The sequence below is a fragment of the Alexandromys fortis genome, unplaced genomic scaffold (genome assembly GCF_014885135.2).
Source record: "Alexandromys fortis isolate MF-2015 unplaced genomic scaffold, M_Fortis_MF-2015_v1.1 scaffold_96, whole genome shotgun sequence".
NCBI lineage: Eukaryota > Metazoa > Chordata > Mammalia > Rodentia > Cricetidae > Alexandromys > Alexandromys fortis.
In genome coordinates this window covers 5,007,750-5,035,621 of record NW_026068053.1, presented here as the reverse complement: position 1 = coordinate 5,035,621, position 27,872 = coordinate 5,007,750, and the positions used below count along the sequence as shown (strand labels likewise).

General features: G+C 44.7%; 1 protein-coding gene across 2 annotated transcripts in view; it reads left to right on the top strand.

The window, feature by feature from the left end:
- Positions 1-27,872, top strand: part of Bcl2 (BCL2 apoptosis regulator) — a 174,060-nt gene that overhangs the window by 118,839 nt on the left and 27,349 nt on the right. Inside the window, exon 2 of one of the 2 annotated variants that reach the window (XR_007588285.1) lies at positions 25,533-25,617. The exons of the other annotated variant lie outside the window; for it this stretch is intronic. The gene's annotated coding sequence lies outside the window, so the exon portion shown is untranslated. The remainder of the gene's footprint in view (positions 1-25,532; positions 25,618-27,872) is intronic. 2 annotated transcript variants of the gene reach the window in all.

The following is a 27,872-nucleotide window of genomic DNA, read 5'->3' as shown; positions in this document are numbered from 1 at the left end:
GTAACTCCCATTCACTCGTCTGAGATCAGCTTGGCTTAGTCCCACGTTTTCTTTTCTTTTTGGAGTGGGGACTTCCTACAGCCCTCGGTGTCTCAGTGACAGAAACCTGCTGTCCCTAACTCAGGACAAGTAGAAACTTTTGACTTTTGGCAGTGCTTACAATTTTGATATATTTGCTTTGATGGATGTGTATGACTTGCGTGCACATGTTTGTGTGGGGGATCATGCCCCCCCCCAACTTGTGAAGAGGTCTTAGGACATCCTCAGGCATCTGTCTTTACCGTCCACCTGTGTCTCTTGTTCACCACTGTACTGTGTGCTCAACTTGTCCTTGAACTTTGGGATACTTCTGTCTTCATGCCCACTCCCCCCAGAAGGGCGCTGAGATTGTAATCGTACACCTCTGTGCTCAGCTTTCACGAGGGAACCTTGGCTCGAGCTTGTCAGGCTTGCATGGCAAGTGTTGCCATCCACTGCACCACCTCTGCAGCCCTTGCTTATGTTTTAAGTTGAGCATCCACAGGAGATAATGGCAAGCAACTATTGCTAACAAAGAGTTAATGTCACACTGCACAGCATACCCGCTGGGGCAAGTCTGGGAAGACAGACACTCAGAAGCAGATATGAAAGCCCTCAGTGACTTCCCTCCACACTAGTAATGAGTGGGAGTATTTAAAATGCTTTTGTGATGCATTTTGATCCCAATTTTGAAAATACAAACTCCACATTTTTTTTATCTTTGAAATATCTTTTTTTTAATATAATTTTTTATTGAAAAAAAAAGATTTCCGCCTCCTCCCCGCCTCCCATTTCCCTCCCCGTCTCCCTTTTCCCCCCTCCTTCCTCTCCTCTCCCCCTCCCCCCCCTCCTCTCCCCCTCCCTCTCCAGTCTGAGGGGCAGTCAGGGTTCCCTGCCCTGTGGAAAGTCCAAAGTCCTCCCCGCTCCATCCTGGTCTAGGAAGGTGGACATCCAAACTGGCTAGGCTCCCACAAAGCCAGAACATGAAGTAGGATCAAAACCCAGTGGCATTGTCCTTGGCTTCTCAGCAGCCCTCATTGTCCGCCATATTCAGAGAGTCCGGTTTTATCCCATGCTTTTTCAGTCGCAGTCCAGCTGGCCTTGGTGAGCTCACAATAGATCAGCCCCACTGTCTCCGTGGGTGGGAGCACCCCTCGTGGTCCTGACTTCTTTGCTCATATTTTCCCTCCTTCTGCTCCTCCTTGGGACATTGGGAGCTCAGTCCAGTGCTCCAGTGTGGGTCTCTGTCTCTATCTCCACATATTTTTGACATTCAAGAAGTCATCCTGTGCCTATGTAAAGCTGTCCGTTATTGATTTTTCTCTCTCAGCAAAGTCAAAACAAACTAGGAAAACTGAAAATATCTGTGTGGAAGACTGTTCAGTTGGTAAATTGATATAAAATAAAATGCAATATTAGGATCTGTTATGTATACATACACCCATATATCGAGAGGAATACATATATGCACTTACATAATCATATGTGTAAACTCACACAGAATAATGTCTGTGATTTGTGATATGAAAAAAAATTAGATGCAGGTCTATAACCAGCATCTTCTGGAAAGATGTATAGTATACTCTCTGGTTATATAGAGTCTGAGTATTATGAATTAAAAATAATACTTAACAATTAATGAAAATTATGATCATGTACATATTGTTTACAGTAAAGTGCACCTGATTAAATTAGGTAAGTTTGGACTGTCAGATTAGCTAAATAGTTGCCAGTTTTCACCTTCATTTGCTTATTCAAACATTTATTCCCATCACCCATACAGCTAAACATCGGTCTGTCTTAGCCATTCAGTAATTTCTAAACGAATGCATTGTTTTGCCAACAGTACTGACCATAGGAGTGATCACCTGGTCGCTGTGCACTCCAGCCCTGCCCTGCACTAGACCCCCTTCTCCTACTTTCTCTGAATCTCACAAATCCTGAAAGAAGAACAGGAAAGAGAGTTTTCCACCATCTTCTGGAACTCACCAAAGCTACACGGCCGGAAGTGTCTGGAACTAGCTCCCATATGGGTTCTGTTTCCATACACTATCCGCCTGAGATAAGGCCCTAGTCAGTTTTTTAGAGTCTGCTGTTTTGGTTAAGACAGATCATTTCAGCATGAAGAGTTACCAGAAAATACTCTTGGGATTCTTTACTATTGTTGTTGCTTTTGGAATCTTCCTGTCATTATTGTTAACTGTCTCATACTTGACACTCATCTAAATGTTTGATCACATTCATAGAGAAGTTTCCAGACACTTCCTGGATATATTGATTTATCTCTGTTGGAGTTCCCATGGTGTGAACACCAGCTTTATTTGTGGGGCCAGGTGGAGCTTGCCGACTGACAACTGTGCAGGCCTTCAGGGCAGGACTGGGTCTAGCCGAGTGATGCTGAACCGTTGTTTTTTTTTTTTTTTTTTCCTGAGATAAAGAGCAAAGACAAACAAAAGAGCAAAGTCTGCTTTCAGAAACAGTCAAGTGATGTAATTTTTATTAGTTGAACTAATGCTCGATGTGGCCTGGTTTTGATTTAAGAGATTTCTATTGTTCGATAGGGTGGGCACACCCAGGGAGGTTGGGGAGCAGTTACAAAAATGATCCGAGGAAGCCATTCCATGCCTCATCTTTCTTTTCTGTTGGCATGCTCCTTATACTGTCTACGGAGGCAGAACTCTGTCCGAGCTCCTCCTGGTCTTCTCACCTGAGGAGGTTAAGCAGGCGGGGCCAAGAGGACACAAGCATAAAGTAGGTTTCCACCCCAGGCTTAGCAGTGGCTTTTCACAGAAAATAATAACTAATCTGAGCCTTTGAGTAGATGTGACAAAGGTACCTGGCTCCCTAGAGTGGGGACAATGAGTAGGGGTGGACATACAGAGCAAGGCTATTCTGTGGAACTCTTGAGTCTCCGGTGTGGCCTTTCTCTTTCTTGGGGATATTGACCACAAATAGCCTAGCGGCTCATCCTTTTATGGGTGCCAGAACAAAAACATTTCTAGAACAAATGGTTTTGCTCCCAAACACCCCTCCAATGTGTTAATGCTACTGTGTGTGAACCCTTTTGAAGATCTCCCTTCTCTGTCAGTACCTGTACCTGCCCTTTCTCCTAAGTTCACACCTGAACACAGGACATCTTTAGAGGCTTGTGTAAAATACAGTGCTGACTACTAGGCTTGAAGCAGATTGTTAGTGCAATACCCATTTTGCAAAAACAGGAAAATGCTTAGGGCTAGAGTTTCTGTTTTCAGTAATGAAAAGGGATATTCATAGGAGAAGACACAGGAAGACAGCAGGCCCCTGTCATAGGCTAAACAGTTTGGCTGTTTTTATTTGTCACCAACAGAAACCCCAATTGACCAATATTCCTTTAATCCTCTTTCTGTATCCTAAGGCATTCAACTGAGTCTTGGGTTGTGTTAGCTCTTGACAGGGTAAACTTAGTTTTCCAGTTTATGAACACACATTTCAGGAGCCCCATGTATCCTCTAGCTGGACAAGAGAGTTTTTTTTTTTTTTTTTTGAAGGATCTTTCTCTAGATATACTTTTTGCCTGTGAAAACTGAAATTGTAAAGATGGACTTTGGAGACCTCTATGTCCTAGAACATAGGTCTCTGTGGGAAGGAAGGAAGGAAGGAAGGAAGGAAGGAAGGAAGGAAGGAAGGAAGGAAGGAAGGAAGAAAGGAAGGAGAAAAGCCAATGTTTCAGACTTTTATAAAGTAAAATAACAGGTCAACAAACATGTATGAGGACTGAAGAGATCATTCTGTGTGGAAGAACACTTGCAACAAGCATGAGGACCAAGTTTTGGTCCCCAGCACTTGGTAAAAATGGGGTGTGGCAGCATGTATTTATAAACCCTGTGTTGGGGGCCAGAAACAGATGGCTATGGGGGCTTTCTGGCCATCCAGCTGGTGCCTCACTTCAGGTTCAGTGAGATACCTTATCTCACAAAACAAGATGGAGGGAGATGGGAAGAAAGAGATGTAGACCCCCGGTCTTCACACATAAGAAAACATACCCACACACATACATGTACACATATGTATACAATGTATATGCAAACAGAATCACATATGATTAATGTTCAGTGTGGGAGTAATAATCATATCATAGCTAAAGCTAAACAGTGGAGTCCAACTCTTTATCGTCAGCCTGCTCCCGCTAATTAGAGACTAAAGGCAGTCTGTGCCGTAGATTCAAAAGCTCGATGGAAACTGAGCTTCCCATGGTAAACGGTAGGCAGGGCAGAGTGTATTAGACACATGTGTATAATAAAGATGATAAATCTGCACAAGTATAGCTGTGATGAAATGTGTATAAAGACTTTGAACTCCACAGAAGTAAGCAAAGCATAAATAGCTAGCATGTTCAGGCGGAGAGAAACCAAGCCTATTTTAGCACTCGGGCCAGTGATAATTTATTGTGCAGCCTCTCCCGTTGAGTCAGTCTTTATGCAGTGCTATATATTAACTGAGACCAAAATAGTCTGTGCACATCACAGTCTTGGATAGATTACTGAGCCATCAGCAGAAGCTGCACCAAACAACCACTCCCCACGAGAAATGGATTTATAATATTTAAAATATTCATCTTTAAAGGCCCAAGCTGTTTTGACAATTTTTGTCTATTAATCAGTATGGTTCAGAAAGAGGTGGTGTGGCGTATGTTACAGAAAAAGATGGCTAAGTGGTTTAGAAGCCAAACTGAAGGTCGAGACTCTGGATTGAGATTCCAGCTTACTAGCTAGGCTGGTCTCTAAGCCACAGTCAGTGGCATTAATAAGGACACCTACCTCTTACAGTTGGAGTGGAGATGAAATGAATTCATTTGAGACTGTATGTAAGTGAGATGGGGTGCGTTCAGGGTGATGTGGCCCAGACCTGAAAAAACCCGGGCAAGCACTGACTGCCGAGATAGCACACAGGCCTGGGAAGTGACTGGGCCAGTTACCTAGCCACTTTAAATTTTGCTGCTAGCATAGAATCAGAGAATCAGAGCAAAGGCCTGAAGCAAGTGGACCAGAGTGAAGATTATGTCACATACATGCTCCCCAAACCACCGTGGTTAGGTGAGGTGACACTTATATCTATCATGTTGGTTAGAGTTAGAGTCAACTAGAAGATGGATGAAGTGAAGGTGTAAGTATAAGAGCATTTCCAGAGAGGACTGACCCACTGTGGGGAGTGAGTACTCAGACTGTGGTTCAGGTCAAATGAAATAGAGGGAGTTTGGGAAAACTCCAGTCACATGCTGGTATTTCTCTCTCCCCTTTCTTGGCTTCCTAGCCACCTCGACATGAACTACTGGCCTGTGGCACACCCGTGATTCCTATGAGGGGTTGACGCCTTTGAAATAGTGAACCACAACAAATAATTCCTCCTATCAGGTTATTGGCCACAGTCGTGTAAAATCAGTGAATATGGGTAGCTACTGTTTCTTCAAGGTGTCCTTTTCTTGGTTCTGACTGACTGGCACATGTCTGTGTCTATGTGGTTCTGGAGCAGTCGGTCCTTGTAGGAGCAGGGCCATAGCTCCTTGCTGTGTGGCATGGTGTGTTGGTGCTCTACAGCAAACTGTCTCCAGAAAAAGTCGAACTTGAGAGGTGCATGGTTATCCATCTAAAATAAACTGTTCTGGGTAATGTACACAAGAGATGGGACACGAAGAGAGCGAAGCCTCCTCTCTAGGCAAGTGTTTACTCCAGAGACTGTGTGATTACAGATGTCCAAATGCTTCTCACAGACACGTTTGTCCATGGCCCCCACGCCATGCAGAGGGTGCTGCCGTGACTTCTTTTCCTGCATTCAGTGGCTTAGAAGCAGTCTAGGACAAATCCTTCAACAAGGCCCCAGTAGGAGGGTCTGCGAGGGGCAGACACATTGCCTCTGTCCTTCTTTTCCTTGTTCTTGGCCAGGAGTAGGTTCTGGTCTGGAAAGTTTAGTTCCTGATTTCCCTAATGGCTTACCCTGGGAGTAAGTGAATTCTACCTTCCACACTGCAATCTGCCATGTTTTTATCTGTCTTAAATAGTTCATGGCCCATGGCAAGTAGCAGGTCAAAGGTCAGACCCCACCTTCAGTGTGATGGGTGTTTGCTCATCTAAGGACCATCAGAGTTTCACACTCCAGGAAACATCACAATTCCAGCCATAGATGCCTCTAGGAGCTTAGGACGCCTGCTTTCAAGTCCCATCTCCCCTGAAACCCGTGGTCTCCGTCATATAAGGGATTCTTTTGCAGTGAGTTGTTCTTGTCTACAGGCAATTGCCCCAGGTAGGCACATGAGTTGTATTGTATTGCACTCTGCAATGTTTCCTTAAGGAGACCAGTGTGAAGCAGAGTTCTATGCAAACTTTTCTGTCCTTCTCAGGGTATGAGCTTTGTGTGAGCAATAAAACCGGGGAGCTGGTGCAGAATGAGCCAATGAAGCTGGTTTATAGTCTGGTTTATAGTACGGATCTCCCTGGGAGAGTGCTGTTTGCACAGCCACTCCTTGTTTCAGACCATTCAATGGATAGGGCAGCTGTAGTAGCTGCTCCCCTTCCTGGAACCCACCCTGGGCATTCCTATGATCCCAAGAGGGCAGTGTATGTTCTCCCAGAGTCCCTTAGCAAGGCCAGCCTATAACGGCATGCTCTACTACCAGCTGTTAGGAACTCTTGCTCCCTGCAGTCAGATTGTGGTAGCTGGTTGGTTGGTTGGTTTTGCACTTTTCCCTGCATGTGGATGATGTGGCTGGGCTATCTCTGGCACTATGTGCATGTTTTTGAATCCAGATTATATGAGTATGCTGGTGGCCAGCCTCCTTGTTAATTTGGTAATTCACCTGGTGAATCTCCTTCTGCAGGCTGTAGCTGATCGGTGTTGGTATGACAGCTCCCAACTTCAGTTGTACAATAAAAATGTTCCAGAGTTCCAAAAACATTCCTAATGCCCAAGCCATAGCCCAAACCAGTTGCCACTCTCCCTATGCATACGACTCAGACCCCACTGAGTGACTTCACAGTTAGCAATGCGAGGTATGACTACTCTATAGGAGAGAAGTTAGGGGGCAAAGCATGGTAAGAGAAAAGAATACTCAGAAAACAGAGAACAAAGGCCAGAGCTGGAGGAGATACACCAGGGAGATGGTTGGTGTACCCTGGAAAACAGTCACCCACCAGCCACCTCATTTCTGCCCTGACTCAGAATCCAGGGTGGCCCTGGAAGAAGATTAAAATCCTTGCAGAATCTTCTGAGTGCAGCACTTGATCTTTTGAAACGTCACAGGGACTACTTTTTAGCTGAGGACCCCTAATTAGGGTCCATTTGAATTTCTCTACAATGTTGGATTCTCAAAAAAAGAAAAAAGAAGAAGAAGAAGAAGGAAAGCCAGTTTATCATTAGGATTTGGTAGAAGGGTAATGAAGGTGAGGAGGAGGCAGGCATTCTGCAATGGTCGCTTACTAATCATGAGCATTAGTAGGAATCCACACTTCTGTTTCAGTAGAAACCCTCCACTCTCCTCAGTTGTCTCTGCTTTCCCAAAAGCAATTTTGAGACACTGCTTTAGGAGAATAACCTTCTTTTTTGTTTTGTTTTTGGGAGAATAACTTTTTAAAAAAATCTTGACGTATGTCTGTTATTTCTCCAAGCTCCCTGTAGTTCTGAGACCGCCAGTGCTTGAGGCTGTGTCTACTGATAAGGACTCAAGGGTCGTGGACCACAGAGCCCAGCACACACTTTTGTATAACTGGAAGAGCTTCCCCATACTCTATCCTCTCTGTGCTTCTTCTCTTTCTAATGACTTCAGCCATCTGGTCTACCTCAGCATGACAAGGAGTGTTGAGCAAGATGGGCTGGGGACAGCAACCACCCAGTAACATAATTTTAACAAGGTTCCACCTTTCATTTACAAGTCAAACTGAGACGAATTCTAAACGTGGCATCTTCTAATTTAGTAACTCCACCAAAGGAGGCGACAGTGTTTGCACTTCTGAGTGTAGAGGTAGAAATGAGGTGTTCCCTCCTTTGCCATACTCACTCTGAAAGCCCAGAGTTAACAGCTCTGGGGCACCTAATGGAACAGCACCTTCTCAGCTCCTGTTTTTGTTGGAAAATGTGAAAAGTCCCTTGGAAATCAGTGAGCCAAAAGGACTGCTCATGGATATATTTCCACTGGGTGCTGTGGGAATGCTGGCCTGCAGGAGCCCACAGATCCAAAAGTGGGTCTATTGCTTCTTCTTTTTGCTATACTTATAATAAGAAAAAAGACGAAACTGCCTGTAGCTACAGCAGGAGCCGCCAGAGTTGAGAGTCGGGGAACTCCATCACTAGTAGAGGGCAAGGAGTGTTATTGGAGATACACTCACCCAGCAGTGTAGCTTGAGTCCTCATGCTGCTCCCGGCAGTTTCCACCAAGGACAGCCCCTGCTGCCTGGCAGGCAACCACTCCTGTTGCTGTGGTGGGCCTGGGAAAGTAGAAAACACCATGGAGAGTAAGCCTGGGGTGCAGTGGGCAGACAGTCCTTGCCTCCTCCTCTCTCTAGGGAGATCAATGTGGCCACAGGAGGCCCTGTGGAGTCAGAGAGCTGAAGCCCTTTATTTCCCACTTCACAAAGGAGTAGGAGAATTCCTGCTGCAATTTTTGCTTAAGAACCAGAATTCCTAGCAACACCAAGGGCTTCTCTTGATTATGGAATTTGAACCTCTCTTTCTCTTTTCTGCTCTTAGCTGTGTGGCTGAGGTACCATGCTGTGATCGATTCAGAAAGCAACTTTACCAAGTGGTATTTATCTTCATAATATTAAGACTCCTTTTTCATAGCCTGTCCAAAAATATCTGCCATGGATCTTAAGGAATTTGGAGAGAAGAAAGGGGAGAAGAGAAAGGGAGTATGCCTAGATGATGGCACAGACTTCTCCAGGCTTATTTCATGAATGAGTAGAATTTATCCCAGCACCTTTTTGACACATGTTGACATACAGAAGTCTCAGTGAGAAAGGAAAGAAGAAACTAAGTGATTGGCCAACCAGAGCGTAAGGACAGCGATGAGAGGTAGCATCTCCTTCACTGTGCGCTCCCTTATGCACTGAACACCATCTGTGTTGTCCACTCATCTTCACTAGAGTCCTTGCTGAGGAGCCAGGGCCTGTGCTTGTCTCCCACCCTAGAAATGAGCTAGACCTGACTTGATGGGACTCTGTTGACTAAATACTTGTTCTTTGCTCCTGAGTGCTTGAGCCAGTGAGGGGCAGGGCCGATTCTGTACAGCCCTGTTGTCTCCTCTTTTGGTGGTTTCAGGGTCCGGGGACACCAACAGAGACCATGGTTGTGTCAAACCAGGAACCCAGATGTGGGTCTCAACAGCAGCCCAGGCCCAGACAACATCCTGGCCCTGGATGGCAATCAAGCTACTCACCTCAACCCGCTTCCTCTTCTCTTGCCTCTTCAGCCATGTCTCTGTCCACAGGACAGAAACCACTCCATCTCTCTTTCTCCCGGGACCAAACCAATGACTCTTTGCAATGAACATTTGCAAGTAAAGACACATAGACAAAGGGGTTTACTGTGTGACTCACACAGTAATATCATATTACAGCTTCCAGAACGAGGTTTTTAATTTGTTCATTTTTTTCTTAAATTTTGTTTTATTTGGAGAAGCAGTTTGCAGGGGTGGATGGTGGATGCAAAGGGATGAGAAATGAATGGGATCAAGATACATGATATGAAAGACACAATGAATAAATAAAAAGAAAGGAAAAGGAAAAAGAAACTTAAAAAAAATAGACTAGTTCTTTAGCCCACCCACAGACCACTGTCGATAGTCATGTGGCGTGTGATCTGGGACCTGTGCTGAAGCACCCCAGCATGTGCTTCTGTGGGCACTGCATCATGAATTAGAACTGCCAGGGTCTCCCTCTTTCCAGGAAGCACGGGAGGGGTTTCTGCTTGTTCAGCATAGACAGCACCAACGAGCTGGATCAAACAAGCAGCCTGTGATTCCAGAGGGGCCCAGGCTGCCTTTCTGAAAACTGGGGTGCTCTGTGGGTCTGAGAACCCGGGAATGCTGTAACCACAGCCACCCGCATGTGACGCAGTGCAAACTGTGGATTTTCCGCCCGTGCTTTGCGATTCTTCCTACCCTCTTACCCGTACTTCAGAGCCCTTGTGGGCACCGCTGGGCTTTCAGGACTGTCACCCTTGCCTGCTCTCTGAGGCAAAACTTTTTTGTGTTAAGAGCTGGAGACTAGGCGACACAGCCATGACATCTGTGCCGGGCTTTGGGAAGTCTGCACATATTACAAAACAGGCTCACGAATGGAGTATCCCGCTGCACTCTAAGATGATTTAAAACTGCACTGGTGCCTTTCCACTTTAATTGAATCAGATCCCATGGCTTCTGTGATTCCCAAATTCTCCATAAAGTCTCTGCAACTGGCTCCCTGATCCCACCCTCTAAAGCCCCTTCATCTCCCCTGCCTGGGAACCTGCCCTTTAAATTTGACATGGCTGAGATTTTAATCACTTCTCAAAGGCACAGTGACAATTTCACAACAAAGCAGGGAGGGGGGAGTTTTGTTTTCTGCTCTGATTAAGAGAGCAACTGTTCTCTCCTTGTCCCCCAGGGCCAAGTCTTGGCACCAGGCTGGGGAGACCTCGAACTTAGTGTTGCAACATCCATCCAATGCAATGAGTCTTGGGCCCTCAAAGGTGAATTGCAGCTGTTTGAAGAAAACTCTACAGTCTTGTTTAGAAGATTCTCAGCCCTTGTTTTATGTCTTTTCTTCCTGGCAGAGAAACCAGGAAGTTTTCCTTTCCCAGGATCCCAGGCAGGTAGTATTCTTCCCCAAACTCTACTTTAATCTGAAGCAAATGGCTATTCTTTGCTTTGAGAACGTTTGCCCACTTCCATAAACTGTTTCCACCTTGCACATTGGAGACGTGACTGCAGAATTTCCCCCTCCTCCCAGGCACATTTCCAACTCCAGTTACAATTCAGGGTCACTTTCGCTTCTCAACAGCCCTTATAGACTTTTGGTCTTTTAGCACCACGGAACAGTTTCCTGTCATGTGACTGGCCATGACCAGGTAGTGGTTAATGTTTTGATGATGACAATTGGCAACGCCTCTTATTCAGTGTCATTATTTATTCATTATTTTATTTATTTTTATATGTACGTGTGTTTTGCCTGTGTGTGTGTAGCTACATTATGTCCATGCTCAGGGCCATGGAGGCCAGGACCCCTGGGACTGGAATTTACTGACAGTTGTGAACTTGAACTGTAACTAGCTAATGATTTTGCTCACAACCAAGCTTGTGTGACTCCTGGCCTCTGATTTTTTCTCAAAAGGGATCTTGGCCTGGGTGTTGTTGGCTCACTGGGACTTTGCATTTAGGGAAGTGGCTGATGAGCAAGTGTCTTTTCCTGTTGTGCCTATTTTACAGTCCCATGCTGACTGTCTTGGAGAGAGTGTGGTTGAGTTCATTCTTTGATCTGAAGATGAGAATATACAAGGAGCACTTTCCCAACACCTTCCCGAGTTATTGAATCTCAGAGATTGGCTTAGAAGCCAACAAGGCCCTAACTCAACCTCCTTAAAAGACCCTCATTACTTTCTTCTTGCTCCAGATTTGGGGTTCTGTATTTTCTGGTGGTCCCTAAAAATGTTAAAGCCCAGACATTTAAAGGGAAAAAGTCTAACTTGCTAAAATGTCTTTGTTCTACATCAACAATACTAATTTATTAATACTTATGCTAGGTTCCTGACTCTGGAAAAGTAACTGTCAATTTAAACATGAACAAAGATTCTGATTAAAGGCATCAGTTGTCATTAAATATGGGGGAGGCTACTGAGATGTGAGTGGGTCTCCCAGGAGTCTGTGGGGTGGTCTCTGGAGCGACAGTATGAAGGGGAAGGGTCTTTAAGATGAAGGGTGCAGGGAAGGCCATTGTACCACTGGAAGCCTTGACTCTAGGAGCTAGTTCTCATGAGAGTGGGTTATTATAAAAACAGAAAGAGACTTCCTCTTTGCCATGTTTCCCCCCTCTCAAATGTGACACCACCAATGTCCCGACACCCACCATACCCTCGTCACTGGAAGCCAAACTGAAAAGGATGCCCATGTCATGGAGTTTTAACCTCATAACCTGTCCCTTCGAGGAGCCTTCATTCTAGCAGCAGAAACAGTGATAGGGTTGTGGTGAACAGCACCCAGGTGACCTGTCGTAGGAGGCCGCTTGTCTGTTCCCGGCTGCTCAGCCCCAAAATAATCACACAGAAACCATATTATTTGCAATACTGTTTGGCCAATAGCTTAAGATAGCTTAAGTGTATTTCTGGCTAACTCATATCTTAAATTAACCCATGTCCATTAATCTGTGTATCACCACGAGGCTGTGACTTACCGGGTAAAGTTCTGGCATCTGTCTCTGGCCGGGCTACGTGGCATCTCACTGACTCCACGTTTTTTCTTCCGGCATTTGGGTTAGTCCCTCGCCACCTATATTCTGCCCCGTGCAAGGCCTAACACAGTTTCTTCATTAACCAATGGTATTCACAGCATACAGAGGGGAATCCCACATCAGTGACCCAAGAGGAACATCCTCCCAGATCAGCCTAGACTCCAAACCGAGGAGAGAGAGAGAGAGAGAGAGAGAGAGAGAGAGAGAGAGAGAGAGAAGAGAGAGAGAGAGAGAGAGAGAGAGAGAGAGACTTGGGCCAGGTCTCATCATTGTAGAAAACACTTGGCTAGTCTGCAAATGAAGTTATCCCATGGGTTCCCAAACACTAATTTCCATCCTGCCCCTACTCCCTGACTTAATAAAATCCTAGCCTGTCAGTAGCCTATGCAAAGTACTGACTGGTGATCTTCTAGGAAATGCACAACCAAATGCATGGGTAGGAGCTTGAGTTGAGACCATTTCTTGGATTTAGCTTGGAGCCAGAAGCGTCCATCCCATAGGTTGCCTTGAATCTTTTTTTTTTTTTGCTTGCATGTATGTAAGTGCTCTGTATGCATGTCTGGTGCCTGTGGAGGCCAGAAGATATCACTAGATCCCTGGAACCAAATTTACAGAGGGCCATAAGCCAGGAACTGAACATTGGTCTTTTGCAAGAACATCAAGTTCTCTTTATGGCCGAGCCATCTCTCTAGCCTCAAGGTTGCTGTACTTTTAGACAGGTCTCAGATTATCTCTGGGATCCTAATAGCTTTACTGCCTGATGTAAGTAGGGGCTCTGAGTTCCTTTTTGGATACCAGGGTAGTGGGAAGAAGAGCCAGAGGGATTAGAAAACCTGAATCTCACACCTTGCCAACACCAGTTTCCTGGACCAGACCACCTATCAAGCTCCCTCACCTTAGAATTGCTGCTTCTGTCCATGGGTGACACAAGGCCACCAACCTACTGCTGGCTGGCACGCTTGCTGTGCCAGCTTTTACTGCAGTACAAATATAGTCTGCTTTGCCTGGAGGCATGCCATGCTGGTTTTAAATATTTTGAGTATGACTCTTGGAAATAATATAAGGAGTTTGCTGATGAAACAACACACCATTAGACATTTGAGTAACTGCAACCCCCATGTCAGACTGAAAGTATGTTTCTTATATATATTTTTATCAACTAATAAATGAAGTTAGTTTTCAAATATGCTTATATGTTCAAAGTTCAGCAAAGGATAGATAGTCCCATATTGTGTCTCATCATCACTGATATTTGGCACCCTGAGTTCCTGGAGAATTAACTATATCTGGACCTTACAAAATGACTAAAGGACCACACATGGTGGCCTTGTTAAGGAAGATAATATTTAAGGAAGGTAACTTTTAGCAAAATATGAATCTCATGACAGATGTCCTTAGACCTCTCTGTGGGATGCGTGAAAGGACAGCCTAGGTGACAGCACTCGTCAGTGTTTCTAAAGGGTGTGCTGTGTGCTCTTAGAAGAGGTTCACGAACACCAGTGTTTGGGTGCAGACAGCAGAGATGCATTTGCGCTGAGGAAGGACCACAGAGCCTCTCTAAGCTTTTCGTGATGGGAGCATGAGTGTCCTCATTCTTCAGTAGAGCCTGGGGAAAGAAAAGCCTGAGGCTATGAAATGATAGGAAATCCAGATACATGCAGAAGAATAGGGAGGCTAAAACCAAAAGCAAGTCCAGACATCCTCACAATGCCTGCTAAGAGTTCCACTTCCGTTTCTCAGTGAGCTTCATGGTCTCAGCTTGGTCCCTCAGCATTTAGTAAATAATTGCTGACCTAGGAAATAAGTGACTTGATTTCTAGCTACTGAATGACATATATCCCTTTTAGACCTCAAAGTATAAAATGGGAATCAAAATAATCCTAATTTCAAAGATTTATATGATTACATATAAATTACAAGAATTACATGATTGTACAAAAATACACATCTATGTACATATATGATCTATATTAACATATATAATCTATATTAACATATAAGATTAACAAACATATAGTATATCTTTTGGGAATGAAAATGGCATACCTCCATCTCAGAAAAATTCATAAGCATAATATACTTAGCCTAATATTGTTAGAGAATTTATGAATTACCCCCAAACCAAATAAAGACTTTTTTTTGTTCAAGAGGAAAACCCTTTCTATGACAAAATTTCAAGCTTATGTTTTTCCTTTAAAGGAACTGAAAACCAAATTTAGCCACAGTCAGTATTCTACAGTAAATGGCTCTTCATACTTACCAGTCCCTAAGACTTCTAAGCTCAGTCATGTCAGGAATATGCCCGATGAGAAGCCTGCTGCAAACAGGGGGTCTCAGATGATTATTATAACTCTCAGTAATGGAATTGGGCCCATAATAATTGGGAACTGGCTATGTGATCATATTAACTCATTTCTAAGCTTAGCTCCGCATGAGGAGTAACTTGCTATTCCTCACTTGTGCGGACTAAAAATGTACCCCTCTCTTCCACTTTGCTCGCCTAACTCTATTTAGAGCAACCGACTACATGGGTTCTGAGACACACTTCCTCCGTCCATTTTCTGGGCTCTGCTTTGGATCCCAGGACTCTAACTTGTTGAACATATCATTTATTTTTATTTTAGTTTAAATGTCCCCTTCAAAAGCACCAGGGGGAAACATTTTTAGCCTCACTGAGAAAACAAACATGTTTAAACAAATAACATTCAAAATGTTCAGGTAGAGTTGGGGTTTTCTGACGTGGTCCAGGAAAATGCACCCTGGAACCAGATTCTTTTTCTTCATCTTTACTGTTTCAGTCTTTCTGGAATAAAACAAAGATGTTCAAAGAACACAGCTTCTACACCAGAGGGTTTTGCTAGTCTCTGAGGTTATTCAGAGTAGGCAAGGTAGTGCCACTGCTGTTTCTAACCGCTGCTCCTAGACACGCTGTACAGAGTCCGTGGAAATGCCGATAGCAGTTTGTTATAGCGCGGTCTCTGTCTCTGCACAACACTTTCACCTATTACAGAGCAGCGAGTGCCTTGGCCCAGCGGCTGTAGCTATTAACCACTCTGATGGTCGCGCCTATGGTAAAAGGAAGAGGAAATGGTCATAGAATCCACACCTAGGATTTGGGCCACTACCCCCTATCCCCTGAAAAGCCACAGTGATCTTAGTAGGTGCTAGAAGGAATATAAGACATGGAAGGTGAGCTTGACTGGGAACTCCATGATGGAATAAGGCTTTGTGGTGATGTAACTGTTTGGCGTCACCCATGCTCCTGTAAGTAACCCCTCAAGGACGAGCTGTACAAGTAACCCTGAGAAGCTTGGTTTGCCAATCTGGACTTCAGTGGAATGCTATGTTGGCCTGTTGTCGGTGCCCTACTTGGGTGAACAGACGTTTGTTTGTGGCTCTTCAGAAAAAGTGCATACAGCATAGTCCAGGGCAGAAAGGTTGGCTGTGAAGGGGAATGAATCCTGACTAGAGACTCGCTAGTTCCTTTAGGCATGAGGGTTTTCCTACTCTCAAGTCCATTTTAGATTGAATTTGGTCATTTTAAGTGCATTGCTTCCTATTTTGATCTTTGATAACTCAAAGATCCAAGGTGGGGAAATAGATTTTGATTTAGAAGCAAGATTTATCTCATGAGTTCTTCAGGGCCAAGTGTGCATTATTCTTGCTCACAGGTGGGTAGTATTAGGGGGGAACTGCCATCTGATGCGTGAGTTAATGCTGGCAGGACCCAGAAGCAATGGCCACACTACTGCTCTACCCATCTCTGGAATCGTTCTCCAGCCTCCAGCAACTCTTTCCTTCACTGGGCTTCTGCCACTCTGACTTCAGTATTCCAGTGTGCACTGCATTTTGGAAATCAGCTTGAACAGCCTGTACCTTCTGTTTATTATTAAGCCAGGCATATATCAAGTGGATGCTTCATCCCTAACAAATAATGCCTTTATCTACTATGGCGTGAGGCATGTTTACCATACAGAATCGGCCAATTTTCTTCCTCAAGGCTCTCCAGTTTCACTTTACCCTTGGTGTGGCAAGGCTGTCTCGTAGGTTCACTTAACAGAATCTTAGAAGACCAAATGTTATCACTTGGTTGGTTATCACCACTTACATCCCTTCTCATTTTCTACCTGCAAGTACTCTGTGCTCTCAAGCTTCCTGCACCCTTAGGCCATCAGTCTAAGCATTTTCTTTATACTTTGTGTGAATTTATCAGGATCTCCTAGCCTCTCTGTTTCCCAAAGTGAACTGCCTTTATTCACTCTGTGCTAGTAGAAGCCAAATGGTAGTCACTTGGGATGTGACTATTGGCTATGCAAATCCTCTCGTTTCCTAAAAGGTTTAGGGTCAGATAGTAGAAGAGAAGGCTTGGGATCTCTTCTTTTTACCTACCAAGCTTGTTTCAAACTTCAGGGATTTACGGTAAACTCTGACATCACCAGATGAGAAACGCACATTACATATGGCTTGTGAGTACTTAGGGAAATGCTTTTCTCATTCAGTGTAGAATAAAATATTAATAATTATTATGAGAAAACTCCACTCAAACCCAGTATTCCACTATCATAATTTCAAATATGACTCTTTCGAGTCTTTGAAAAGTGTCTACTTACTAAGCGTCCTAGTGAAAGGATGTTTTCCTAGCATCTCTGGCAGAAGGCCTCACCTTGCTATAATTGCCTTGTTGGTAGTTGGCAGCCAGTTACCAAAACAGCAGGAGGAAGGCCTGTGCCACGAGCCCCGCAACTGCCTATGAGCAGCCAGTTAATGCCGTCATTGCCTCGCTGTTTACACCCTCGTCCAACCTCATGTGTGCTCTGAAATAATTCCTAGGATTAGAAACATTTTAGATGTGTTTGATTTTTGGAATGTTTGCATACTCATAAAAATCTTGGGTGTCTGACACAATTCTGAAGATAAAATTCATCATGGTTTCATACACAGCTTATACATCTGAGTTGAAGTTAATTTCATGTGTTGACTATGAGCCATCCCATGAGGTCAGTACTAGTGGTGTCTTGTTGATGCTCAAATGCTCTTGGATTCAGGGTAGTTTAGACTTGAGGTCTTCACACTTTCAACTTGTACTAGGGGATGACATTCTAAGGGTTGTATATGACCCCAAAATTTAAACATTCAACTATAAAGAGAAATGGAGAAGGTAAATAAGGAAGGGAGGTTGAATGGGAAAACTTAAATGTGACCAACCTACTAGCCATGTGTCAAAACGACCTGTGAACTCCCATTGATACAGGTATTAGGTCTTTTTTCCTGCCAGACAGAAGTGAAGAAGTCAAGGTCAGTTAAAAACTGGCATCCCAGTTATTACTTGCTAGCAACGAACACTTGTTATGAACCAGACAACATTCAGACGTCTCTGCTGTGTCCGTGTAAACCTGAAGTTCCCAGAGGCTGCCTTGCCTGCATGGTGTGAACTAATGACTTATTCATTTATTGTTACGAAAGCTGGCAGAGTATTGACCATGAGCATTCACTCTGTTAAGCATATCACATTTAGTAATTCATTTAGCCCTCGTAAGAACCAACTGTGGCATATGCTATCACTATCCCATTTTATAAATGAAGAAATTAAGGCTCAGAAATATCAAGCAAATTGTCCATGATCACACAGTGATAAGTGACCAAACCAAGGTTGAATGGCTTGGTTTTGGAGCCAGACGTCCTCTCATGCAGGAGCCACTCAGATGCAGTAGTCCTGATGGAGATGCTGATACTATCAGTCTAGTTGTTTTATTACAATTTAAAAAAAAAAACCACAAAACTACATACATGGAGCATCTCGGTTCTTCTCCCTAAATAAAAAAATTCAGATACAGCCAGGCAGTGATGGTGCATGCCTTCTATCCCAGCACTTGGGAAGCAAATGTAGGTCGATCTCTGTGAGTTCAAGGTCATCCTGGGCTACAGAGATAGTTGCAGGACAGACAGATCTCTGTGAGTTCAATCTCAGCCTGGGCTACAGAGCTATTTCCAGGACTTCCAAGGATATACAAAGAAATCTTGTCTCAACACCCCACCCCACCCCACCCCACCCCACCCACTGCTGCCACAAAAGAAAGTGCAAGCTATATAATGAAGAATTTTATTGATTTGGGGCTCTTGATGCCGGTTATGGGTGATATAACTCTTGGTACAAAAGTTGGCTTCTCTAATAGGATTGTAGCCAGTGGCAGTAGTGTGATATGTAACCACAGAAATGAACCCTCTAAGACTGCTATGCCAGCTTGTGACATGGGAAGTCAGGTCCAGTATTAAAAGGGAATCATTTGCCCATGGCTCAAGAGGATTTAACTGTTCTTGGCAATGCAATGGGAAAAGGACACATGGGCTCCCTTGAAATGTCTTGGGTAGACCCCCCCCTACTCTTCAATAGAGCCACCCAGTCATCCCATGTAGGTGTGGACAGTCTTGTTATCAAAGACCCCAGGAAGGAACTCTGGTGTCCCGATCATCTTTTAACTTGGGGAATGTCATTTGGTAGCTGGTAGCTAAGAAGAGAGTCTGTCTTTAAAAAGAAGTTATGTATTTAAGACAGATAGGTAGGTAGATAGATGGATGTGTGGATGATAGGTTAGGTAGATAGATAGATAGATAGATAGATAGATAGATAGATAGATTAAATAGATTTAAATGGATTAGACAGTAGCAAACAGAGGGAGGATGGCAGTGAGAGCCGGTTGAACGCTTTTCAATGTGACGTATTTATTGAAGCTCTAAGAGCCATTCAAAACAGATACCACATCCATCACCTTCGCCTCCCACAAATTTTCCACATTCCACAGCTCTAACGCCTCATTGTGTTGCCTTGTCCACATCTGTAGCTGTTGGTGTCCCCAGTTTAAGTGTGAGAAGGCAAGGATTATGTCTTTTCCTTTCGTGTAGTCCCAACACTGCCCACTGTACAGTGTTTGTAAGTGCTCCCTAGCAGGAAAGACAGAAGGAAAGACGGTGGGAGGGAAGAAGGAACAATAAACTCATAAATGCTGTCCAGGGTGACACATACACTGAGTACAGCTTCCATGTCCTGTAGGTTGTTGTGTGGCTCCAGTCTGCTGCTGTGACCTGTAGGGGCTCACTCCCTCACTTTCACTACTATCTTACTTAAACACCTCCTTTGCCAGTTACTGTTAATGTTAATATTATTGTTACAGGAACATGCACCATTGTCCCCCACTCTCAGAGGCCCGGCCCACTCACCTCAGCCAGAATACTTCACACTACACCCCAAGTGCAAACCCTTGAAGATCAGGTTCCTCCCTTCCACAACATATCCTGTCCTTGGCTTCAGTGAGGCCTTCCTCCCCTCCCCCACCCCCATCTCTCTCTTTTTCCTGGCTTTTTAAAACTGGGATCTTGTACAAGTATGAAGTCCTGAGGACTTTCACTGTCCACAGCCAGCAAACAGCTCCTGACCATGAACCCAGGGCCCTGCAGCAAATGTGGGTCTCATCTGGTTTAACAGGCCTCAATGGACTTGTCTACGGTAGCGATCACAGCTGAAAGTGCTATGGCCAAGTCCTGTCTGTGGCCCTGGGGCTCTGATTTCAACCCCATGCTGGACTGCTTCTATTACTGCCTATTTTCAACACTGCCATGAAGCGTGTTTGTTGCTTGGTTGTTCTCTAGAGTACAAGGCCTTTGAGGACACTCTTTACTTATTCTTCTTTGTCACCTACTCCATATCTGGGTCATTGTCATTCAGTAAATGCTTTTTGAACAGGTGAGCACTAATGGCTGGGCTGTTAACCAAACCTGCAATGTTTTGGACTTGACCCTGACTGGAGTGCTGAGGATACACAGAGAAAAGCTGGGACCTGGTGGGTGTGTGCTCTGATGGAGGCACACAGCAGCAGATTAGAAAATCAGTGACTTTATTTTCAATGTCTGCTTCGGAGAGATGGAACTACTATACAGAGCTGAGGGGGAGGTGGTTTAGCTAACCTCGGCAAGCGTCTCTGTGGGATAGCATTTTAGGCTGAAAGATCTACGAGGAGGAAGGTGAAGTGGACATTTTGTTCATATGCTGATAACATCTGCGCATGACGCAGGGTCTGAAGCATTGAGGTCCTTAGCATGGCTGTGCTCATGTTAAATGACACACATTCACTCAAGACTCCCTGCACTCCCCACAGCCCTTTGCCTTCATCCTAACTCTTCCCTGGGTCTTCTTCAAATATAGCATAGGAGAGATCTGAGATCAGAGCAATCTCTCTACCTCACTGACGTGTGGATTAAATGCTGAACAGGGCAACGGGGGCAGGAACAGGTGCCAGTGAGGATAGTGTTGGAAAGATGAAAACAGGAGGTCCTTTGCCTGGAAGGTGGGAGGTCTTCTGTAAGGTGTCCGGAGATGGAGATGAAGCCATCTGAAGACAATGAAAACAGATCAATGGAAGGGGAGAGCTTTCAGCTAGGGAAGAGATACAGATACCCACAGTTACACCAAGTGATGTTCATCTGAACCAAACACTCCACTGATGGTGGCCCCCTCCTCAGGGTTGCATGTAACCCACTCCCCAGAAGAGGTACATGTTGTCCATCTTTGTATCCTCAGGCCAACTCTCGCTTCCTGATAATGGTGTCTAACCCAACTGAATTATTGGAAGCAGGCCCTATAGCCTCTCTTGACAATTTAGCCAATGGGCTAAGAAGGTTTGGATCACCTTGGACATTATAAAGTTGCCTACCCCAGGAATAAACAGTGCTGTCTTGACACATTTTCACTGCTTCTCAAAAGTTCTCTAATGCATGAGGTGGCTTTTCAGTCACAGGAAGAAGGAATGCTGCATCCAGAGCCTGGATTCAATAAAACTAGATTTTTCAAAACAGCTCTTAGCATCTTCTACTACAGACACTGGTCTGGGCAGAGCTTTTTATTTTATTGGATCCAGCTGAATAGCTTGACTACATTAATAATGGGGCTTCGTTTCCAACCACTGCCTCCCAGTCTTTCCCTCTAAAAGCCTTATGGTTAGCTTAAGCAACTGCTAATGCATGAGTGATTGTTGGTGGCATCATTTCCTGCCGTGACTTTACCACCAGGAGAAGGTTGCTTTGTTTTCTGTTTTTTTTCCTTGTTCATAATCTGGAGTTCTATATGTGTAGATGAATATAACCATTTTCAAAGAATAGCCAAAAGATCTAACTGCGGTCATGATTTGAGTTGCATTCAGTTTTTTATATTGAGAAATTAAAAATTTGGAAAGATATTAGATGTGTAGTCATTGAAAGAGAACTTCTAAAGACTTGCTCAGATTATGAATTTGGCATCTGGATTCCCAGGGCAGACAGGCAGATTCTTTTTAAACCTTGTATATTTCAAAGGAAATTCTACGAACTGGGATCTCACGATGCCTTACTTCTTTGTGAAGATGGAGATCTGTTCGCTCTCAGTTTCTTATCACTGGAGTTCGAGGGATAACGGCTCTTGGGTGTTTGTGGGGAACATGGGCTCTTCTTTGCTGCGGTGAGCGAGAGCAGGACACACACCTCGTAACCAGTAGCATAACATGGCTGCAACAAGCCCGCCCTGGGGTCCAGATCCCAAGTCCAGTCTCCACAGGGCACTTTCTTCCTTGTGACTTTAGATCAGTTACTTCCTGTGCCTCAGTTTCCTCCTGCATAGAGTGGGGGTAACTACAGTAGCTGTAATTACCTGGGTCAGGATGAAGATTAATGGGTTGATATTCCCAAAATGTCTGCTTGCCATGCTACTTAAATGATTCTTATTTGTCGTTAGTTGAATATTTGCTGCATTTATTCCTCCACTTAGTTTCTGCTGGGATTAAAAGGTAAAGATTGCATTTGGATGACAGGTAATCAGACTTAACCGAGGGCTAACATTTCACAAAACCTTGTGTATTATACCCTTCAGGCAAAAATCAAGTGTTTATCTTCATCTGGAGCTTGATTTGACCTTGGCTATGAGTCTAGAGAGGAATAAAGTATGTTGTTGTCAAACAGCAACAGAGTACCCTGCAATCCAACATGATCATATCATGTAGCGAGCAAACAAGAAGAGATGCAGTAAAGCACTGGGAGGGTGAGCAGAGACAGGTCTTCAGGACAGCGTGAAGAGTTGGGTAAGGAGAGCTTCATGGTGGGCTTTCAGGTCGAGTACCAGCTGCCTGCGCTGAGGAGGTGGGTTAAGAATTAGGTTCTGAGTGTCATGGGGAACCAGGAGAGTGAAGATATAGAGATTAGTAAAGAAGTGGGAGGTGCGGTTGAGGGAGCAGGGGTGGGGTATCAGGGAGCTGGGGTGGGGCTAAAGTCCCCTTGTCCTCATTAAAGGTTCAGGTGAAGATGCCGCTCTGACGTCCATTTGAGAGAAACTGCAGGACTAACCTAGAAGATAAGGAGAGAGAGGCCAGAGAGTGGTGGTCTTCATGAAGCAGGCAAATGAGGTAGGATCTGCTTCAGCAGAAAATAGGAACTGAGAAAGAGGTAGGAAGTACTCTCGAGAGTGCTTGGCAGCTGTGTCCTTGCGTATCCTCAGTGAGTCCCCTGACTTGGGTCTGACACCAAGCTCTAGTAAAGGGAGACTAAGACAAGTTGGGAGATAGAATCACTGGAATACACCTGAACTGCCCAAATGACAGCAGATCCCAGGAGTGGGCTTTGCGTTAAAGTGAAGGTGCATTCTTGGGTGGTCTGTTTTGGGTATGCCATAGTTGCATACCAACTCTGTCCCATTAGATCTACATGTTTACTAATGTGGAAATGGGAAGCACTTAATTTTATGTTCTTGGATCCTTATCCTGCTAGATTTGGGGGCATTTTCTAAGGTATCCAATGATTACGAAAGCTAAATGTCTTTCTTATTTTCTGTCGTTGAGTGATGTCCTTTGCTTCTTCTCCTGGGAACTTTCCAAGATCTCACTGTAGAGTGGCAGCCCTGGGCAGCTCGTCTCCGCCATTGCTCCCTCCTGTTCAGCAAAAGGAGATAAACAACATGTGTGAAGGGGAATCTGTGTTCTAAGAATTGCTCTGGTCACACATCTACACTCAAGCAGTGCTGCGGGTCACATGTACCAGCCAGGGAAACAGCATGAGTCACTTTCAATTACTCATAGACAAGCATGTCTCTGAAATCCAGCATTGTTGGCTAACACTTGGAGCCCCCCCTGCCGGCTGTGTATGCCGTATTTCAGGTGGGGAGAATGGGCATCTATCCGTACACTGAGCAATAGCGTTCAGTGTATGGGCTTCAATCTGCAAGACAGTTGTGCCCCGCAGTGATAGTGGGTGCTGGGGACAACTTCTCATAGCAGTCCAGTAAACCTTCTGCACCTAAAACATGGCATGTGTCAGTTGACCAGGAGATTAGGTTCGGGGAGGGACACAGAGAAAGAAAGACAGAGACAGAGACAGAGAGAGAAGAGACAGAGCAAGAGCTCTGGAAGCATCTAGAAGCAAGGACTTTGCTTAAGTCTATTACAAAGAGGAGAGAATGCTATCTATGGGCCAGTAGGCCCATGACTATAATTCCCACACTCAGGAATCTGAGGTAGGGGGTTTTGGAGTTCAAGACCAGCAAGATCCTAGGAAAGATGGAAAAGCCACCACCTAAGCAAAAGAAAGCATAAAAACCAAAGGCAGCAACTGCATTCAATCTGTTGGACACTAAAGTTGGCAGCAAATGTCTGCACGTATCTAGACTACAGGAGACGACCAACAAGCCCAAGGCAGTGCTCACCAAAGTGGTCCAAGGGAGGGATTTCACCAAATGCAAATGAACAGAGAACAATATATGTTCTCTGAAAATAACCGTTGTGCTCTGAGCTGGGGAGGGTGTGAGGCAGGCAGGTGACCTTTTCGAGGGTTGAAAGCTGTAAACTTTTCAAGCACATTGTTTTGATTGCTGGGTGAAAGGATTGCCCTGGGTACCATTTTGGAAGAGACTTTAACAGAACTACTTCCTGCAGAATATTTGGTGACATATTCCATTTGGGTTTGGCTTCAAAGACATACACGTCACATGTCTGTGATTAATCTCACAACCTTTATGAGAAATGAATGTCACAGAGTCTAGAGGTACCTAGCTCCCACTTTCATAGCGGTTTAGTGATGACAAGAGGACAGCAAGTATGGCCACTAGCACCAGAAGGCCCTCACTGGACCCCAAAGGAAGTATATATCCTCCCAGCCCTGCCCCATGCTGCTGACAGACCACAAGGACAGCAGCATCCTGCCAAAACGAAGAAACGCCGGTGGTGGGTGTAGCCTGAAGGTGCCCATTTTCCCGGCTACCCTGGGCCAGACATCCCCTGAAGGGATCCTCTGAAATCTGGGAAACAGGAAATGCTAAGAAAAGTTCCTGTGTGCCTGGTCATGTGAGCTCATTTTCAGTGTTGCAATAGACTTGGAAGAGTCTCAGAGTTGTGCTTAGCCGTCCTAGGCACATGGTCTTCGCTCCTGTGAGAATATGGCAAATCTGACCGTTCAGGCTCAACTTCCCTCTTTCTAGACATGGAAACCCCAATGCTCAAAACAGGAAAGAGAGGCACCCATTGCAGTGTAGTGGCCAGGTGTCAGCAGGGCTGCTGGGAAGGGACTGGGCCCCTGCAGCTTTGTTTACACACATCTCTATGGACTTTTATTATACCGTGTGTGGTTGACTAGCTGGTCACCTCCTCCCTTTCCACCTACCTCTGCATGCACACTTGGCTTTGATAATCTCCACTAAAAAATATTTGGATGTAAATAATTTTAGGACACAATGGCTGTGAGAGATTTCTTTTGCCTGCCTGCTTTTCTTCCTTCCTTCCTTTCTTCTTTCTTTCTTCTTTTCTTACTTCCCTTCTTCTGGGAGTCTTGGGAGGAGAGTGAGTTCCTGGATGTACATGTTTGTCAGTATTTGTGAAAATATAACATAGGTTGTTTTTATTTTGCTCAAGGCATATCATACCTAAGTGAAAAATTTTAAGAAGGGGTTCGAGTTTGGAAAATAGAAAAAGTAGACAGGAGGTAAACAGCCCCATTTAAAGGGATTTGAAAGCATAAAAATTGGCCAGCAAACATTGAATATTGATACTTTTTTATGTGCAGACAGTGCCGGTTGCATAGGAAGTCTCTTGGAAGGTGCGCGGCAGCAGTACGCCCTACCAGCAGCTGCGCATGCGCACTCGTGCAGGTTTGTGGGGTTCTATCTTTTTGTCCTGTTTTCGTTCAGCTCATTTCCTCATTCAGTTGGATTCCTTTTCCTATTTTGTTAGTACGACGCCCCACAGTTCTTAGCATCCCAGGCCTGTAAACAGTGGATGCCCAATATATGTCCAATTTGCCATAGGGATGAACTGATTCCTTTCTCTTTGGAATATTCTATGGAAATTAGGCATCTCACATTGGCTTGGCATGAATCTATAAAAGCAGAAAGAGAAAGGAGACGTGTCCTTTCATCCATTTTGGGAAAATTCTCAGATATCTCTGCTTCTAAAAGAAATCTTTTCATTTCACAACATTTACTTTCAAAAAGTAAAATATGCAATCAAAATGCAGTTGTTTGTTTTAAAGTATGAAGATAACACCAAAGACTATGGAAGCATAGGAAGCAGTAATGACGGCGAAAGCTGTTCTCTCTCTCTCTCTCTCTCTCTCTCTCTCTCTCTCTCTCTCCTTCCCTTCCCTTCCTCTTCCTCTCTTCCTCACGCCTTCCCTACTTCTCTTCCCTCCTCCTTTTCTCCCCCCACCCCCGGAGACAAACCAGAACACCGTGGGCGTGCGGCAAGCTGCAGGGAGGTGTGCACTTTTGCACATTTAGATGCCGGTACCTGCTGTTCTGTGGTTGGATGTTATTGTTTCTGACAAGTCGGTCTCTGTCATGGTCTCATCTTGAAACTAGAGAGGAAGGGACTGAATTGCTAATATCAGGCCTGGAAACCCCCCTTTGTGGTACACAAGTCTGTAAGAATAGCTCTCTTTCAGCTGTGTTCCTGTGATTTGGGTAACAATCTCCGTGAGCAGCAGCCCTACTTCTGGTGACCCTGTTTTCACAAGCACATTACCGCTGTCTTTAGGATGCTGGCTGGAGATGGGAAGAAGGTAGCTTGAAATGACTTTGTAGGAGAAAAGACCCAGGACAAGGGCTTTTTGTTTGTTTGTTTGTTTTTGATGTCTTTTGTTATTGTTCTAAAGAACATAACCCAGGCGCCAATCCATACTCACATGGTTTTCAGCAGCTAAGTTATTTATATAGTATCTTTTATAAGCTGAACTTGTAAGATAAATCTCACATGGATTAACGACCTACCTTGACTTAAATGTGTGGACAGACAAGAATTTCTGTACATTTCTATTGGCATTTTATGTGTTAATACACACAGTCAGTTCCAGCAACAGACAGCTTAACTGACACTGTCTTCAGGTCAACAAAATGAGAATGTTTTAAATTAAACTGCCATGCTGAGGATGGACACAGTCTGGGATTTCAGAGTGGATCTGGGAGACGGTGCTTTCTGAGCAGGCCCCTCACACAGCTCACAGCCTGGATGGCTGCCTGGGGTCTTAGTGCAGGCTGCGTAGGAGAGCTCGTGACGCAGTCACCAGCCCAGAGGCTGAGGGCTGTGCTAATTAGTGATGTCTCTGCTTGGGTTAGGTAGGCCAGGTTGCTAGTATCAGGTTCTTTCTGAGTGGGCAGCAGGGCCAGGCTAAACTCTCTCACTGAGGGGCTGCTCTGGGCAGTATCTTATTAACTGCACCTCCAGGCATCAGGTTAGACAAGGAAAACACTTCCTTCATGGACTCTGCACCCCCACTATCTCCTCACTGCTCCAAAATCATCAGTCTAGCCTGGGAAACCTAGCTGGAGACCCAACCAGGAGCAGTGTGGCCTCCAGGCCAGGGTGGGCATGGGCCAGGTGAGTTTAGAGCTAGACAAAGTTTTTCATAAGAAATGTTTCGGCTTTTGAGTTTCTTCTTCCGCCTGCAATGAGCCCCATAAATGTTTGTTTTTGTTCTAATTTTGGCTTAAGAAAAGAAAAAGAAAAAAGAATATTTGGGTACAGTGTAAAAGTTTTCTCATATCCAGACTGGAAACTCCCCAGTTGCTCTGAAACCGGACAGGCTGAGAGTATTTGTTTCTCTCTCAATAAACAGTACATGGCCAATCTCCACTTGACCTCAGCCAGGTAGAGCAGGGTGCCTAGGTCTTTCTCAGGGTTCCAGGGGGTTCGAGAGGCCCGAGTTTAGGAGCAAAGACTTCTCACCATTGTTCTTTGATCTTCTAATGAGGACCGCACCATGCTCCCTTCACAGTATTTTGATAGCATATGACATAAACACAGGTGTGGCCTCTCCACGGTGTACTGTGCCACAGTTATAATAAGCAAGACAAGATAAAGCCAGCTGGAACTTAAAGTTGAAGCTGAAAACAGCCAATGTTGATTTCTA